Below are 16304 nucleotides of genomic sequence, written 5' to 3'. Positions count from 1 at the left end.
ACCAACCAACCAACTCTCGGTCGTTACAGCGTTCGCCGCCAGAGGCCGCGATTTGTCCACGCGTGCGCACTCGAGCGCACTGAGAAAGCCACATACTCGAAGAAAAAGAAAGAAAAAAAGTGCCCAAGGTACTTTTGGTGTCACTGAGCCACAAGGCTCATGCACATTTTCCACTACGCCTTTCGCGCAACTATTTGCAAATGCCGGTCAAAAAAAAAAAAAAGCGGTTCTATGCAACCCAAGTTCCCACCGGTGCGCAGCAAACATCCGTCGTCACAAAGAACGGCTGCTCGTATTGCCACTGCCCCGTAAGATAAGCTGACGTCCTTTACGCGGAGGCTAGATGAGTTCAGAAGTGTGCGACTGGTGTCGCGCGACTGAAAAATCAAGCAGCAAGCGACCAACTAAAAGCAGACGCTTTGCGACTTAAGCTGTCAGTCGCAAGTGTGAACCAGCCTTCACTGAGATGCGGATGCTGTTGTGATATACGACTATGGTTGTACTGACGATGCTATTGTAAAAAAAAAAAAACGGCCCCGTATCTGCACGTAATCTGCGAATGTCGCCGAAAGACGATAGTCTTGCGTGTGGAGAGACTGAACAAAAGATTCATTTGATGTTCTGCGCAAGAAAATCGGTGAATGGTATTCCGGAGGCGCTGCCTCGAGCGTGCAGCGGAGGCTCATGAACCAAGGAAGTTTAAAAAAAACTTCTGGAGTGGAAGCGCCTGCCCTCTGGTGACGCCGACGGCCGCCATGTTGCTCCAGGCAAAAAACGTGCCGTCGGTCGTTTGGGCCCCCGCCGTTCGCGCCACTGAACAACAGTTGTCGCGTTTGTCCCTCGTTCTTTTGTTCTGTGCGGATTTTGTGCAGTTCTAAAGGAAATTGACACGATTCCGGACGTTATGGTGAGCTCGTGCGTCGCCTTCGGCTGCACTAATCGTGCGAAGCAGAAGCCAGGAATCACTTTTCACGTGTAAGTACGCGGGAAAAAGCGCTTTCAATCGCTTGTCTCCTTCGGCGCGCTACCTCATTCGAGAAGCGCGGTTTCAGCTGAAAACTTAATTTCATTAGCATTTTTCAGCTGGCGAGTAGAAGTTGAATAACCTATTTTGTGCGTGTGGTACCGCAGGTTTCCGAAAGACAAGACGCTTCGTGACGCATGGCACAAATCTCTAAATGGCGATCCGGGTTTTACCTCTGAGGCTTTTGATTTTAATAAAAATTTAGCCAAAAGCTAAATTCTAAAGCAAAAGCTAAAAAGCTGTAGGGCTTCGTGCCCTACAGGTTCAATGTAAGGACCTAAAATCGTTGCATGCAAACAGTGATCGCCTCATGGTAGAGGTGTTAACGGAGGTGTTTGAACAAGCATTATTTTCTGAGTTAGAGCCTCATCTGTTGTACTGCGATCCACTCGACAATCACATCTACGTTTTGGCGAAAAAGATTGCCAACCTGTATATAACAATCAGGCTTCACCACATTTCCAAAGAAATCAACCGCAAGAACTCGCGCAGTGGGGTACGAACCCAGCTGACAAAGACTATTATATTTAAAAATCTGTAAGGTACAGATGAGAACCAGCGTTGAACAAAGCGGAGCAGCTGGTATATTCTATATTTTTTTGCAATTTTAGTGTGTTGTTATAGAGTTGCCTGATATAACCTGCGTTTTGGGAATCAGGCCGTTTTCGTGTGAATTGTTTCTGTTTTATTGTATGTGCTTTTGGAAATTGTATAAAGCCTTGAATGAATAAAAACTCATATACCCCTGTGTTGCTTGAACCGTGAGCCTCATTTCGAAAATTGCAAGCGAATCCGCACTTACAGCAGCTAACCGTTGTAATGCATATTCGCTAATACGTAATCGCGTACGGCTCACCTGTAATATCGTAACTGACGGCTTTGTACAGATCTTGTTTATCTAACACGAAGAAAAAATGCGAGTGAAATTAATTACACTAAGTGCCCCGTTTCATTCGAAAAAGCCGCCACGGAAGCGCGCTGGATACGTTGTCTGCGCTCTCTCTTGCCTGGAGCAAGATGGCCGCCAACCGGTTTCCCCGGCTTCACCCGCTTGCGTAGGCGTGAATAGGGGACCTCCACTCCAGAAGTTTTTTTTAAACCTCCTTGTCATGAACGCATCAAGTCATGTTACACGTGAGCCATGAGCGCCATCTGGCAGTTTCCTTTGGAAAACAAAGCGCGTGGCCGTGCGCGCCCGTCTCGGAGGTGATAAGGTGTAGAACGCGAGGCGACGTGTAGGTGCCACCACCATATTGTCTTGGCAAAGCGTTGGAAACACTCCCCGTTCCGTGCAAGCGTTGCGTGGTAAGCGCAGCGTGATAAGCGCTGCGGTGCTTAAGATCACTTATGTATGCGTTTTCTAGTAAGAGATGCATATGCAGAATATACGCGTGTTGTTATGGTGCCCCAGACATGCGCAATAATTGCTTTTTAATTGACAATTGCACAAGCATGAACGCTCAACCTTGAGCATGCATTGGTGGTTGCTGCGGATGGGGTCGGCCGTTTCAAGTACCCGATGCCGGTAAGAGTGGACAAATAGACAAATGTACAGACAGACCAAAATTTTTGCGTCGAAGGCCCCCAAGAAAGACTATCGTCTTTAGAAAAAAAAAAACGTGGCTCACCAACATGTGTGACACGCAGGTGTGCGATCAGCCGGCGTGCCCGGACAAGTGCGTGGCTTCCCGGAGCTCCTTGGGGCGTCGGGGTCGAGCTTCCCGTGGGCACAGCTCTTCGAGGAAGGCCATCCAAGTGGCCAAAGAAAGGGCGCCCTTATCGCCAGAGATGGCATGGCAGCTGACACGGCGACGGACACGTGTTCTTGCGAATCCGGATCTAAGGTCTGCTTTGCCCGACTGCTTCGGAGGACGAGGCACGGTAGTCGGGTGACGAACCACAGTTGTTATAACTGTCGATACTGCGCCACGTGATATCTTTGACGCGATGGAAGTGCGCGCTTATCATTTGTGCCAATCGTCTTTACATGCGCTAAAGGAGGCGCCTAGTGTGATCACGTGCGAATGATGGTACCGCATCCCGTTCCGTTCTCGTAGTGATAACGGGTGCAAGTCGGCGCACTGCCGGCTAAAAACAGTGTGCAGCACCGAGATGCAACTGCTCTTTCGTCACACGAAAAAAAAAAATCACAGCATATCCACGGAGTGATTGATGATTGGTGGGGCGCAGCGTTCGTCAGTCTGTCTCTCCATTCGTTCTTGCGTCCGCCAATCTGTGTGATCCTTGGTGCATCCGTCCGTTTGTTCATTCGTCTGTATGTCCGTCCATCTCTTTTTGCGGCCATCCCTCTGTCTGTCCATCCGTCCGTGCGCCCCTCTGCTTGTCCGTCCGTGCGTGTGTCAGTCCGTTCGTCCGTCCATATGTCTAGAGAAAACTCCAAGCACAGCCTTCTCACATCTTTTCATCATGTATTCATCATATACAAGTGCCCCCATCCAGCAGACATTGTAAGGACCGCTATTTCGGGTATGTGCCACTGGTGGTTACGTATTACGAGGGACGCACAAGCCACGCCATAAGGAGCTTCGCCCATAAAAAAAAGACACGCCCACACGGCAGCTACGTCTGTAGGATATTACCACCGGCCGTGTAGGGCCCCAGTACTGCCCAAATAAAGTGGTTGCCCCAATACTGCCTTCAAGTTCTTGCGGTACAAGTTGGGCCGAGACTGCGCAGCGGTGGATAGAAAAAATCAAGTGGAGTGAATGTGAGGATATAATCACCGGGAAACGTTAGTTGAATGTGGAAAGGCTGTCATGTGGTAAATGCTATGTCGGCCAAACCGGGAGGTGTTTGAAAAACCGTCTAATGGATCACAGGGCATCGCTGAAGGCCCACCCTTCGTCGAATGAGTGCCTACATTGCATAGATTGCAAGTGTCCCCCTTGACTTCGCGAAACAAAAGTGCTGTCCCGGCACAGACATAGGACAGCGAGATAAGTTGCTGAGGCCTTCGGTCACATTGCACCAACTAGAGATGAATTATGTAATTGCCTACCTCTAATATTTTACATTGTTTCTTCATTTCATTTATTAATACTGTTAGCCCTCAAGCGGGTCGTTACAGGGTGGAAGGTACATGTATCGGGCGAAAATGGCAACGAAAATCTGAGGTGACCTTGCAGTGTTGATTGCAAACAGCAGAAGAAAAATATACAAAATAAATGACAAAAGAAATGGCAAAGGCATACTAATGAGCACAAATAAAGAGCAGAATAAAGTGCATCGTGTTCGAAAACAAAGAAAAAAGCATAGACAGCATCACGAGACAGTTTAAATCATCATAGCAGAATAAAAGCTATATTGTTGCGTACATGCACGAAGAAAAAGAAGCGTATACGGTGAACGCACTTGTGGCCCAGAGCGAGAGAGGAAGAAGAGGATCAGGAGGATCTTTAACGAGTCGGCCGCTTCTGAGCTGCCCCTCGCGACCTAATAAACGGCCCCTTTCAACGTCTACCAGTCTCTTTCAAACGTAACAGAGTGGTGGAGGTGCTGGGTAAGCGCTTCAACTACGGAACGATCACTGCCACAGCTTCGACGAAGCCGTCGACTTGCCGGTCTCCCACCATCTGCCGTGAGTGACTTCGACATGCCCGAAGAAGCAGGCGCTTCCAGGACGGCACCATCTGGCCCGCTTCCATACTACCGAGTTCCACCGCCCTTCGGAGGAAAAGCCGAAGAAGATGTCGACGCCTGGCTCACCAAGTACAAACGTGTGGGCAAGTCCAACGGTTGGGATGCAGCCGCTATGCTAGCCAACGTAGTGTTCTCCCTGACCGACACCGCACTGGTATGGTACGAGAACCACGAGGACGCACTCACGACGTGGGATCTTTTTGTTGAAGAGCTCAGGGCGTGTTTCGGCGACTCGGTTGCTAGAAAGAAGCGGGCTGAGCAAACACTGTCGCAACGGGCACAGCTACCAGGTGAGACATGCACCACTTACATAGAAGAAGTGTTAAGGCTGTGCAAGGTGGTCTGTGCTACCATGTCGGAAGAGGACAAAGTTGGGCATCTGCTCAAGGGGATTGCTGAGGACGTGTATAATTTCCTAATTGGAAAAGAAAGCCTCAGTTCTGTGTCCGACGTCATTCAGCATTGCCGAACGTTTGAAACGCTCAAGATGCGTCGAATTGCGCCCAAGTTTGGTCGGCTGGCTAACGTTACAACTGTTGCCAGTGTGGACACGAATCCTGGCCTCGACCTTTTCTCTACCATTCGACAGATTGTTCGTGAGGAACTGTCCCACCGAGAAATGTCATGTTCGACAGCTGACCATCGTGAGTTGTGTCTGCCACGTGAGGCTATGGATGTGCCTCCTTTGACCCCATGGCAACCGACAATGAGCGCGGCAACTGTGGAGTACAGCCCAGCCCCACAGTCAAGAATGGCAACCAGATTTCCCGCGTCGCGGTATGACCGACGCTCTCAGCGCATGCCTCCTCGACACCCGACGTCTCGGTACAACGCACCCACCCAGTACATCCGTCACACAAGAGCAAATGATGACGCTCTAATCATCGACGAGCGACCGACGTTTCGACCTCGGCCGGTGTGCTATTCCTGCGGTGTGCCAGGCCACATATCGCGATTTTGCAACCGTCGGGTGACTCCTCGGTATCACCAACCATGCGACTTTTCACGACCCTTCGAACAGCCTCATGGTGTCCGGCGGCCGGCCCACATACCACCTGATGACAACTATTGGCCCAGCAACTTCCGCAACCACTCCCCGGCATCTGACAGGAGTTTAACGCCCCCACCGCGACCTCGTGCTCATCGTTCTCCTTCACCGCTGCGTCGCAAAGCGCCCTCTTCGCCACCGGAAAACTAGCCAGCGCGGCCAATGGGGGTGAGGTCGCTGGAAATGTGCTACTGAGAGAAATACCTCCTGTGTGTATGTTTAAAAACAAAGTGCGTGTTTTGGTGGATCATGTGCCAGTGATGGCCTTGGTGGACACAGGTGCAACGATTTCCGTGATGAGTGGTTCCTTTAAAGACGTGTTAGGGCGGAAAGTTGTTTTTACCTGGGATGAAACTTCGACGTTCTGTGGAGTGAGTGGAGAGCCATTGCGCCCTATTGGTGTGTGTAGTGCTGAGGTATTTTTGGGAGGCCTTATGATAACCACAGAGTTTGCGATTATTCCTCGGTCGACACATGATGTCATTCTCGGCATGGACTTCTTGCGAGAATGTGGTGCCACTGTAGACTGTCGCACGGGGAAAGTCTTTGTGAGTGGCCAGATGCCTTCAGAACTCCTGGAAACTCCAGCGAATGACCAAACTACGCTGTGTGTCTGTGGCGATACGTTCATACCTGCGTTGTCTACCGTACGTGTTCCTGTTGTTTGTCGCGGCGCTGATTCTGACAGCTTCGATGCGAGCGTAGAACCAATGCACATAAACTGCGTGAAGAAGAATGTGTTGGTTCCCCATTGTGTGGTGTCGATTGATGGCGGAAGAACTGGTCTATGGACTGTAAACTGTTCCTCTGAGCCCGTTTCCTCTGAGCCCTACCCAATGGTTTGAAATTAGCTTCGGTCAGCAAAGAGCACGCGACCTTATCAGTGGTCGAGCTCACAGACGTGCCGGAAGAACGTGACGGAACTGGTTGTCACAATTTGGACGGGGCGCTTATGGCAACGATAAATAAGTCGCTTAGCTCAAGCGAGCGCCGAACCTTAATGAATGTGCTGTTGAAGCACGTTTCGGTATTTGACTTTGCGCAGAAGGGCAAAGTAATCCCTATCCCCCTGTCTCGAACGCGCCATACCATCAACACTGGCGCGGCAAGTCCAATTCGCCAAAAACCATATCGTGTTTCCCCGTCAGAAAGACAAATTATCAACGACCAAGTGCAGGAAATGATGCAAAAGGGAGTGGTACAAGAGTCAGCCAGTCCGTGGGCAGCACCGGTAATCCTTGTTAAGAAGAAAGATGGATCTTGGAGATTTTGCGTCGACTATCGCCGACTGAATGCCGTGACTAAAAAGGACGTATACCCGCTGCCCCGTATAGAGGACGCAATCGACTGCTTACATTCGGCTTCTTATTTTTCCTCCGTAGACTTACGATCCGGTTATTGGCAAATTCCGATGCACCCAGAGGACAAGGAAAAGACTGCCTTTGTAACCCCTGATGGGCTCTTTGAATTCAACGTGATGCCATTTGGACTGTGCAATGCACCGGCAACCTTCGAAAGGTTTATGGACACCATTCTGCGTGGCTTGAAGTGGAACATCTGCATGTGCTACCTCGACGACGTCGTCATCTTTGGCCGCACGTTCAGTGAACACAACTCTCGTCTGGATACTGTTTTGAACTGCATCCGAAACGCTGGCCTAATTTTAAACTCGAAGAAATGCCACTTCGGAGACCGCCAGACGCTTGTGCTCGGGCATCTCGTTGACAAGGATGGCATCCGCCCTGACCCCCAGAAGACAGCAGCAGTTGAGGCGTTCAATGCGCCGCGTTCCGTCAAGGAGCTTCGTAGTTTCCTGGGGCTTTGTTCGTACTTCCGCCGCTTTATTCTGAAGTTTGCCGACGTGGCGTATCCTCTCACATGCCTCTTACGAAAGGACAATTCCTTTGAGTGGACTCCGGAGTGCGATTCTTCATTCCGTCAATTGAAGTTTTTGCTGACGTCACGACCCGTCCTTCAGCACTTCAGTCCTTCTGCTCCAACAGAGCTTCATACGGATGCTAGCGGCATAGGTATTGGAGCCGTCCTAGTACAACGTTACGGCGACCGCGAACACGTCATCGCATACGCAAGTCGCTCCCTAAGCAGGCCGGAACAAAACTACACTGTTACGGAACAAGAATGCCTGGCGGTATTATTTGCAATTCAGCGGTTTAGGTCTTACCTGTACGGACGCCCATTCACAGTCGTAACCGACCACCACTCGTTGTGTTGGCTTGTCAACCTTCGTGACCCTTGTGGCCGCCTTGCGCGCTGGGCACTCCGGCTACAAGAATACAGTTTTACCGTCACTTACAAGAGTGGTCGTCGACATGCTGACGCGGACTGTCTTTCACGTATGCCACTTAGCACAACAGACTGTGAATCCGATGACCTTGACCAGCTTGTAGCGTCTGTGTCGCCTACGTTCCCGGACTATCCCAGTTTCAGAGCGGAACAGCGGAAGGATGCTAAACTGGCACCACTATTCGCGGCTGCATCCGCTTCCACTAGTGCCCGCCGTTTCTGTATGCGTGATGGACTGTTGTTCAAAAGGAACCTCTCCAGCAGTGGCGCGCGTTTCCTTCTAGTGGTCCCGGAGAGCCTGCGAACAGTTATTATGAGTGTCATGCACGACGACCCTACATCTGGACATTTAGGTTTGGCGCGGACGCTTCACCGGACTAAAGAGCGCTTTTATTGGCCTGGTATGCAGAAGTCTGTTGAGAGTTATGTGGCAAGCTGCATGCAATGTCAGCGTCACAAACGTCCATCAACTGGTCCAGCTGGTCTTCTACAGCCGATGCCTACTCCAGGCGCACCTTTTGAACAAGTGGGCATTGACTTTCTGGGCCCCTTCCCAAAATCGGCTAAGGGCAACCGATGGATAATTGTTTGCGTCGACTACCACACACGCTACTGCGAGACGGCGGCCGTCCCCTCCGCAACTGCCAGTGAAGTCTCGTCGTTTTTGTTACAGTACGTCATCCTCCGACATGGCCCACCTCGCCTGATTATCAGTGACCGTGGACGACAATTCACAGCGGATGTCGTGGAGGAGCTACTCCGTTTATGTGAATCCCGCCTGCGTCACTCGACACCATACCACCCCCAAACTAATGGACTGACGGAACGTACCAACCGCACCATTATTAACATGTTGTCTATGTATGTCTCTTGCGACCACAAGAACTGGGATGACGTACTCCCTTTCATTACTTACGCGTTCAACACCGCGAAGCATGAGATTACAGGCTATAGCCCTTTCTTTTTGCTTTATGCACGTTCGCCCCGGTACACAATAGACACAATATTGCCTTTCTATGACCACGACAACGTCACTGTCGCTGAGACTCTCTGCCTCGCCGAAGAGGCGCGTCGCATAGCGCTACTGCGCACATTGGCATCGCAAGACAAAGCGAAGGCACGCTATGACATTCACCATCGACCAGTGATTTATCGCCGTGGTGATCTGGTGTGGTTGTGGACTCCGATGCGCAAGCGCGGGTTATGCCAAAAGTTTTTGGCCACTTACGATGGACCTTTTGTCATTGTCGACAGACTTACAGAGGTCAACTATGTAATAGCTCGTCTCACGGCGAGTGGTCGACGAGCTGCCAAAACTCAAGTGGTTCATGTTGCCCGCCTGAAACTGTACACGCCACGACAACTCGACTGACTCGTCCGGCGGCCTTCGTCTGCGCGGAGAGGAATGTTGCGTACATGCACGAAGAAAAAGAAGCGTATACGGTGAACGCACTTGTGGCCCAGAGCGAGAGAGGAAGAAGAGGATCAGGAGGATCTTTAACGAGTCGGCCGCTTCTGAGCTGCCCCTCGCGACCTAATAAACGGCCCCTTTCAACGTCTACCAGTCTCTTTCAAACGTAACAATATGTAGCCACAAAATTATGCATGGACAAGCAGTTTTAAGACTCTTGAAATGACGTCAGCGACGAACACCTGATAGTGGATTCAGGTAACATATTCCATTCTTCGATAGCACGGGGGAAGTAACTGAACCTAAAGTAGTCATTACGAGAAGCAACGGGTGTGATGTACATACTATGGCGATGTATTATATGTTCCTGTGTGCTAAGCTGAAAGATAGCCGTGTGGGTAAGTTTGAACTGATTGTGAATTAACTGGAAGAGGAATTTTAGTCTATCAATCTTCATTCTAGCATCCAAACTTTCGAGTCGCGCTTGTGCACAAAGCTTAATGGGAGAATATTAACGGCGATGTTTATTAAATATAAATCTTGCGCCAAAGTCGTTGAACCTTCGCTATTTTATTGCAGTTCGACTGTGTATAAGGCATGGTATGGAGAACTTTTATTGAAGTCCTGAGGATCAGTCCAGGACTGATGCTGGCTGCTGCCACGTCGGGACAGAGAGGCCAAGCCCCTCTGCCGCCACACGGGCCCTCTAGACAGCCCCGAGTTGGTCCGCCAGCGCGTCACTGTGCAGCATTCGCTGCCCATACAATTTCAGAATACCCAACAATTGGCCTGACTAAGGTCTTGTAAGCTAGGCACTTTATATCAGAGAAGCACCGATAAAGGCTACGCCAGACGGAGACTTTACAAAGCCTTAGCAGCCTTCAAGAAGTTTCTTGAGGAATTTCTTGCTATTTATATTTGTGTTTTCTTCAATAAATGCTCAGTTGCTAGCTTGCGCTCGTGCGAGTGCATTCTGTGTTCTTGCCACTTTTTCAGGGGCGAAGCTCTTCATGACGTGGCTTGTGCGTCCCGTTGTGGGTAACCGCCCCTGGTAATTTTCGAACCTGCCATAGAGGGCGGTACTTGTGTCATACGCTGAAAAGGCTAATAGTACGACACTAGAGGGCGTTACTTGTAGAAAATAAGGATTGACGTCACACGTACGGAAGGAGAGAGAGACGAATGCGCGTTCTTCGGCGGCGCTGTACGCCAGGGGGCGTTCTATAATACAATAAAAGCGGCGTCTTGGCATGCGCGCGCATTCAGGGGCCTCGGCGACGAAGTGTGGACAAGGCTGCTGAGCGGCGTGCGCGCAGGGCGGCGGCGGGTCGCGCTCGAAGGAGGTACCCCGAGGTGCGGGCGCGCGAGGCAGAAGCACGCCGCGAGGACCCTGCAGTATGACAACGGGAAGCCGAAGCGGCTTGCGGACTTAGCCTCGCCCCACTCTCCATCATTTGCCCCGTGGATATGCTGCAACTTTTTACACAGTTTTTGAAGCTATGGATTACCAACCCACCCAGTGTTCATTATTCTTAAACCAATATAACTCTTATTTGGAGCCAGAACTATGGATTTCTAGCAAACTTGATTTCTTACAAGTCTTTTTCTGAATATTTGGATAACTGCGTGCGAGTGCACCACTGAAAATTTTTGAGGGAGAAACAAGAGTGTCACTCGGTGGTCTCGCCCCTAAATGCCGCATACGCTTACAGATGCATCAAGTGAGACTCGGAACTAAAACGTTGCAGAGCCCTCTCACTGACATGTGATGACGACTCCCGAATGCATTAATCACCATTGGTTATATCCTCGGTCCTCGCAGGAAATCCAAAATGACCTGCAGCGACGTGGCCACCGACTGCGACACTTCCAATGGCGAGGCACTGACCAGGTCATCAGTAAAACATCTGGACACATGTTAACAGCATATGATAGCCGTGAGGGATCGCCAGGATATGATGGCAACTAACCCCAATGCTGATTTTTCAACGCTAGTGTGATCCAGAGCAGACATTTCATATTGTATTCATGATGTTTGACAAAATGTCTTGCATAAATGCATTGCACATGTCGATGGACTTGGTGATGCATATGTCAAGCAATCGACAGTAAAGTGAAAGAGGCCGCATTGCAAAAGTATAAAATCACTTTCCCAGCATTACTGCATCTGCATTTTTCAAAATTGTACATGCATAACATGAAACATAGATACTGATTATGTTATAATGCAATATAAATTTCTGGTTTCAGACAGTTGCAACACTTCCTACAACTGGGATAAACAAGCTTAAATTGATATATAATTTTGCCCATTTTGAAAGCATAGTGTTGGTTGTGCTGCGTCTTGTCACGATTTGCGGTAAAAAAAAAAACTCTTTCTAACATGCTTCTGTGAATTCCTTACATTAAACTGTTGCAACATTTCCTATGAGCCTGCTATACAACCTTCAACTGTTAATAATAGTTGTGCTGCAGAGAGCTCCTCCTCATGATGTGTGCGGTGAATTTGTCACATTAAACTGTAGCAACATTATCTACCACTGTGTTAAACAGGCTTGAACTCAGCGATATACAATTTTACCTGTTTTGAAGGCATTATGTAAGTTGTGCTGCGCAATGACCTCGTCGTAGTTCATATCGGAATATCTATGTATAATGAGCTTATGTGAATAAATCACATGTTTTATGCCTTGCTGGTGAAAACTTCACAGCTGCCGTACACCACACGTAACGTCGAAAGAAATGAGAGTGAAATGCACAGTGGTAATCGGTACAAACAAATCCGTAACACTCATTGCACCGGTGCGAATTGCCCGCAAAACCTCAAATTTGCACTGAAATGCACAGAACCATTCAATATCCGAATGGCGTGCTTTCAAATCATTCCTATTGTAGCATTGATATATGGCACAGGCAGGACCACCAGTGAAAGAAGAGAAGGAAGAGTGTTGTTGCTGCTCACTCCGCTTGACAGCTGGTCGGCTTGACCTCTGCGTTTCCCCCAATAAAAGTGTCTTCGGCTCACTGCTAAAGGCGTACTAACAAGGGGTGGATGTGCTGGATCCATTTCCCATCCTGGAACTCTGCAATCGAACTCTACCTTCGCCGTAACAATATCCACTGACGTAGCACAGCAGACCATTCCTATATCTCCACCTGCCCGCTGTCCCGAGAGAGCGAGACCTAGTCATCTTCAGCGGCACTGATGAGCAGGACGTCGAGGACTGGCTCTCTTCGTACGAGAAAGTAAGCGTTAATAATAGGTGGGACGAAAACAACCAACTTGGCCGCGTCCACTTTTACCTAAGAGGAGTAGCGGGGCTCTGGTTTAACAAGAGCTTACCGACTGGGCCACTTTCAAGATCACCTTCGCAGACGTGTTTGGCTAACCAACAGTGCCCAACCTCTGCGCAGAACAGCGCTTGCAAGATCGCGCCCAACTGTCTGGAGAGGGTTTCACGTCCTACATCGAAGACGTTGTGGGCCTCTGCCGTCGCTAAAATCCCACCATGTCCGAAACAGCTAAGGTCAAACATATTATGAAGGGCATCGAAGATGATGCCTTCTACATGCTGGTGACGAAAGACCCGCGAACAGTTTCGGAAGTTATTCAGCACTGCCAAAACTACGATGAGTTGCGAAGACAGCTCATTTCAACGCGACGCCCATTGACCGTTGGTGCAATTTCACCAGAACAGACGGTATTAACGCCGCAAATCCAACAGTTCATCCGAGAGGAAGTGGCTCGCCAGTTGTCTCTTGCGCCCTTCCTTCCCAGCAATACTAACGGGCTGACCTCGTCACTGCGCCAGACCATCGAAGAGCAAGTCTGCGAGGCACTCCCGCCCACGTACCAGCCACCGCCTGTGTCCGCTCCCCTGGCTTACGCTGTCGTCGCGCGAAGGCCGGCACATGCGCCGTGAAACGTCGTCGACTCTGCCCACCAAACGAACGCCTTCTACGCAACACGCGTATCGGCAGGTTCGCATGTTTCCTTTTCCCGCCGTCCTTCAACGCTTCCCAACAATCCTTGGCGCACACCGGATAACAGACCCATCGGCTACTACTGTCGTCTGCCTGGCCACGTTGAGCGGTTCTGTCACCGGCGCGTCCCTCATCCAGGTGCCATCGATAAAACCTACGGCTACGCCTACAAAGAGTCACCACAGGCGCTGCCTCTTGACGCTACTTCGGATACCCCTCCACCGAGCCGCCGCGCCTTCAACCAGCACCGATCGCCCTCTCCACGCCGACGTTTGCCTTCACCTATGCTTCGGCACGCACCACCTGCCGAAACAGAAAACTGACCATCGCAGTTCCGGAGGCAAGAAATGCGCGACTGTCGAACTCCACAAGGCCTCGTCCTCTACCCACTAACGAAATAACTGTTTTTATTGAATGTGTTGCTCTTCAAGCATTAATCGATACTGGAGCTGCCGTGTCTGTATTGAGTGAAGCAACGTGTCGCAAGTTAAAGAAAATTACGATTCCACTTTCTGGCTTCTCGCTGCGTACGGCAACTGCGCGTCAAGTAAACCCTTCTATGACGTGCACGGCTCGGCTACTCATCCAGGACGTTCAGTACGTGGTTGAATTCATCGTTTTTCCATACTGCTCACATGACGTAATATTAGGCTGGGACTTCCTTTCCACACATCATGCCGTTGTTGATAGTGCCCGAGCCGAATTGAAATTATCATTACTCGCCGATGACGATTCTAACAAGCCTTCTATTTCTCGTGTTGTCGTTGCCACAGACACAGATATCCCACCTATGTCTTCGGTTATTGTGCCGATCTTCTGCGACCATGCTGCTTTTTCGAATGTCATCTTCACGCCATCTGAAGACTTCGCTTCTCGAAAAAACGTTCTTCTACCTTTTGCACTTCTGATGGTCGCAAACACTTCCGCAGCTATTTACGCCACAAATCTCCTTTTAGTGCCAGCCAGATTATTCAGTGGCGAATGCATCGGCCGTTTTGAGGACATTGATTGTGCTTGGGCCAGTCAACTGCTCGATCGCGTAACAAGCCTTCAAATTGCCAGTGTTACTACCGCTCCCACGTCCACCATATCTTCCCTAGACGCCTGCGTTCCATCGATTGATTCGGACCTTCCTGTTGTCCAACGAACCCAACTCTTGACACTTCTCCACCGGTTCTGGACGTCTTTCGACTTCAAGTAAACCAATTTGGGCCGAACATCTGCAATTGTTCATCGTATAGACACCGGCGCCCACGCACCATTGCGTCAGCGTCCATACCGGGTCTCTCACTCTGAACGCCAAGTTATTGACGATCAAGTGTCTGATATGCTCAATCGTGGCGTCATACAGCCGTCCAACAGTCTGTGGGCCTCCCCAGTGGTACTGGTCAAAGAGAAGGACGGGAACATCCGATTCTGTGTTGATTACAGGCGCCTTAACGACATCACGCGCAAAAATGTTTATCCACTCCCCAGACTTGACGATGCTCTCGACTGTTTGCAAGGAGCAGAGTTCTTTTCCTTGCTGGATCTTCAATCAGGATACTGGCAAAGTACCCATGGATGAATCTGACCAGGCCAAGACTGCATATGTAACTCCGGACGGCTTGTAAGAGTTTAACATGATGCCGTTCGGTCTTTGCACCGCCCCTGCCACCTTCGAGCGTCTGATGGACAACATACTTCGAGGCCTCAAATGGCAGATGTGTCTTTGCTATCTGGACGACGTCGTCGTTTTTTCAAAATACTTTGATACCCACCTTCTGTGCCTCGCAAGTGTCCTGGAATGCCTCACACATGCTGGGCTCCAACTAAATTTGAAAAAGTGCCATTTTGCAGCTCGGAAACTCACCATCTTAAGGCATGTTGTCAGCAAGGATGGTGTTCTACCCGACACTGCGAAACTGTGTGTCGTCGCCCAGTTTCCTAAGCCATCGACACTAAAGGAACTCCAGAGCTTTATCAACTTATGTTCATACTTTCGTCGATTCGTCCGCAATTTCGCATCGGTAATAGCCTCTTTAACAAGACTACTTTCAAACAGTGAAGGAATTTCGGCGTGGTCTTCCACTTGCAATGACGCATTTGCAAAACTAAGTCATTTGCTAACATCTCCACTGATTCTCCGTCACTTTGACCCAGATGCCCCCACCGAAATCCACACCGACGCTAGTGGAGTCAGCCTTGGCACTATTCTTGCTCAACGCAAGTTTGGCTTCGACGAGTATGTGGTCTCTTATGCCAGTCTCACTCTTACTAGGGCTGAAGAGAATTATTCGGTCACAGAAAAGCAATGTCTGGCCATCGTTTGGGCAATCACAAAATTTCGACCCTACGTCTATGGCCGTCCATTTGACGTCGTGACTGATCACCACGCCCTCTGCTGGTTATCGTCACCAAAAGACCTGTCTGGCTCGTTGGGCATTGCGTCTCCAAGACTATGATATCCGTGTGATCTACAGGTCGGGCCGCCGACATTCAGATGCCGACGCTCTTTCCCGCTCTCCACTTCCCCATGAACATGAAAGTGCGTCTGTTTCCAGTTCCGATGCTGCGACACCTTCGTTCACTGACATGCACTCCGAGCAGCGCCAAGACGCTTGGATAGTCTCTATGATAGAGGTACTGTCTCAGCCACCCCAAGGTACCGCCAATCGTTCACTACGACGTACAGCTCGACATTTTGCCATCCACGATGGACTCCTGTACCGTCGCAACTACCTTTCCGACGGCTGCAAGTGGTTTCTTGCGATTCCTCGCCACCTACGTGCTGCTATTTGCGACTCCTTTCACGCGGATCCTCAATGCGGACACGCCGGTGTGATAAAAACGTTTGCACGCCTCCGGCTGCAATACTATTGGTGCGGAATGTA

The 16304-nt window shown here is 50.0% G+C and overlaps 1 protein-coding gene across 1 annotated transcript in view; it reads right to left on the bottom strand.

Moving 5' to 3' along the window:
• The window catches only part of LOC119179711 (uncharacterized), a 138389-nt gene extending 135478 nt beyond the window's left edge, over window positions 1-2911 (bottom strand). Inside the window, exon 1 of the mRNA XM_075868736.1 lies at window positions 2653-2911. The gene's annotated coding sequence lies outside the window, so the exon portion shown is untranslated. The remainder of the gene's footprint in view (window positions 1-2652) is intronic.
• Between the last annotated feature and the right edge of the window lie 13393 nt (window positions 2912-16304).

Source organism: Rhipicephalus microplus, chromosome 7, assembly GCF_043290135.1.
Source record: "Rhipicephalus microplus isolate Deutch F79 chromosome 7, USDA_Rmic, whole genome shotgun sequence".
In the NCBI taxonomy this organism is placed as follows: Eukaryota; Metazoa; Arthropoda; class Arachnida; order Ixodida; family Ixodidae; genus Rhipicephalus; species Rhipicephalus microplus.
The sequence above is the reverse complement of the archived record's forward strand: the minus strand, read 5'-3'. Positions and strand labels throughout refer to the sequence as shown.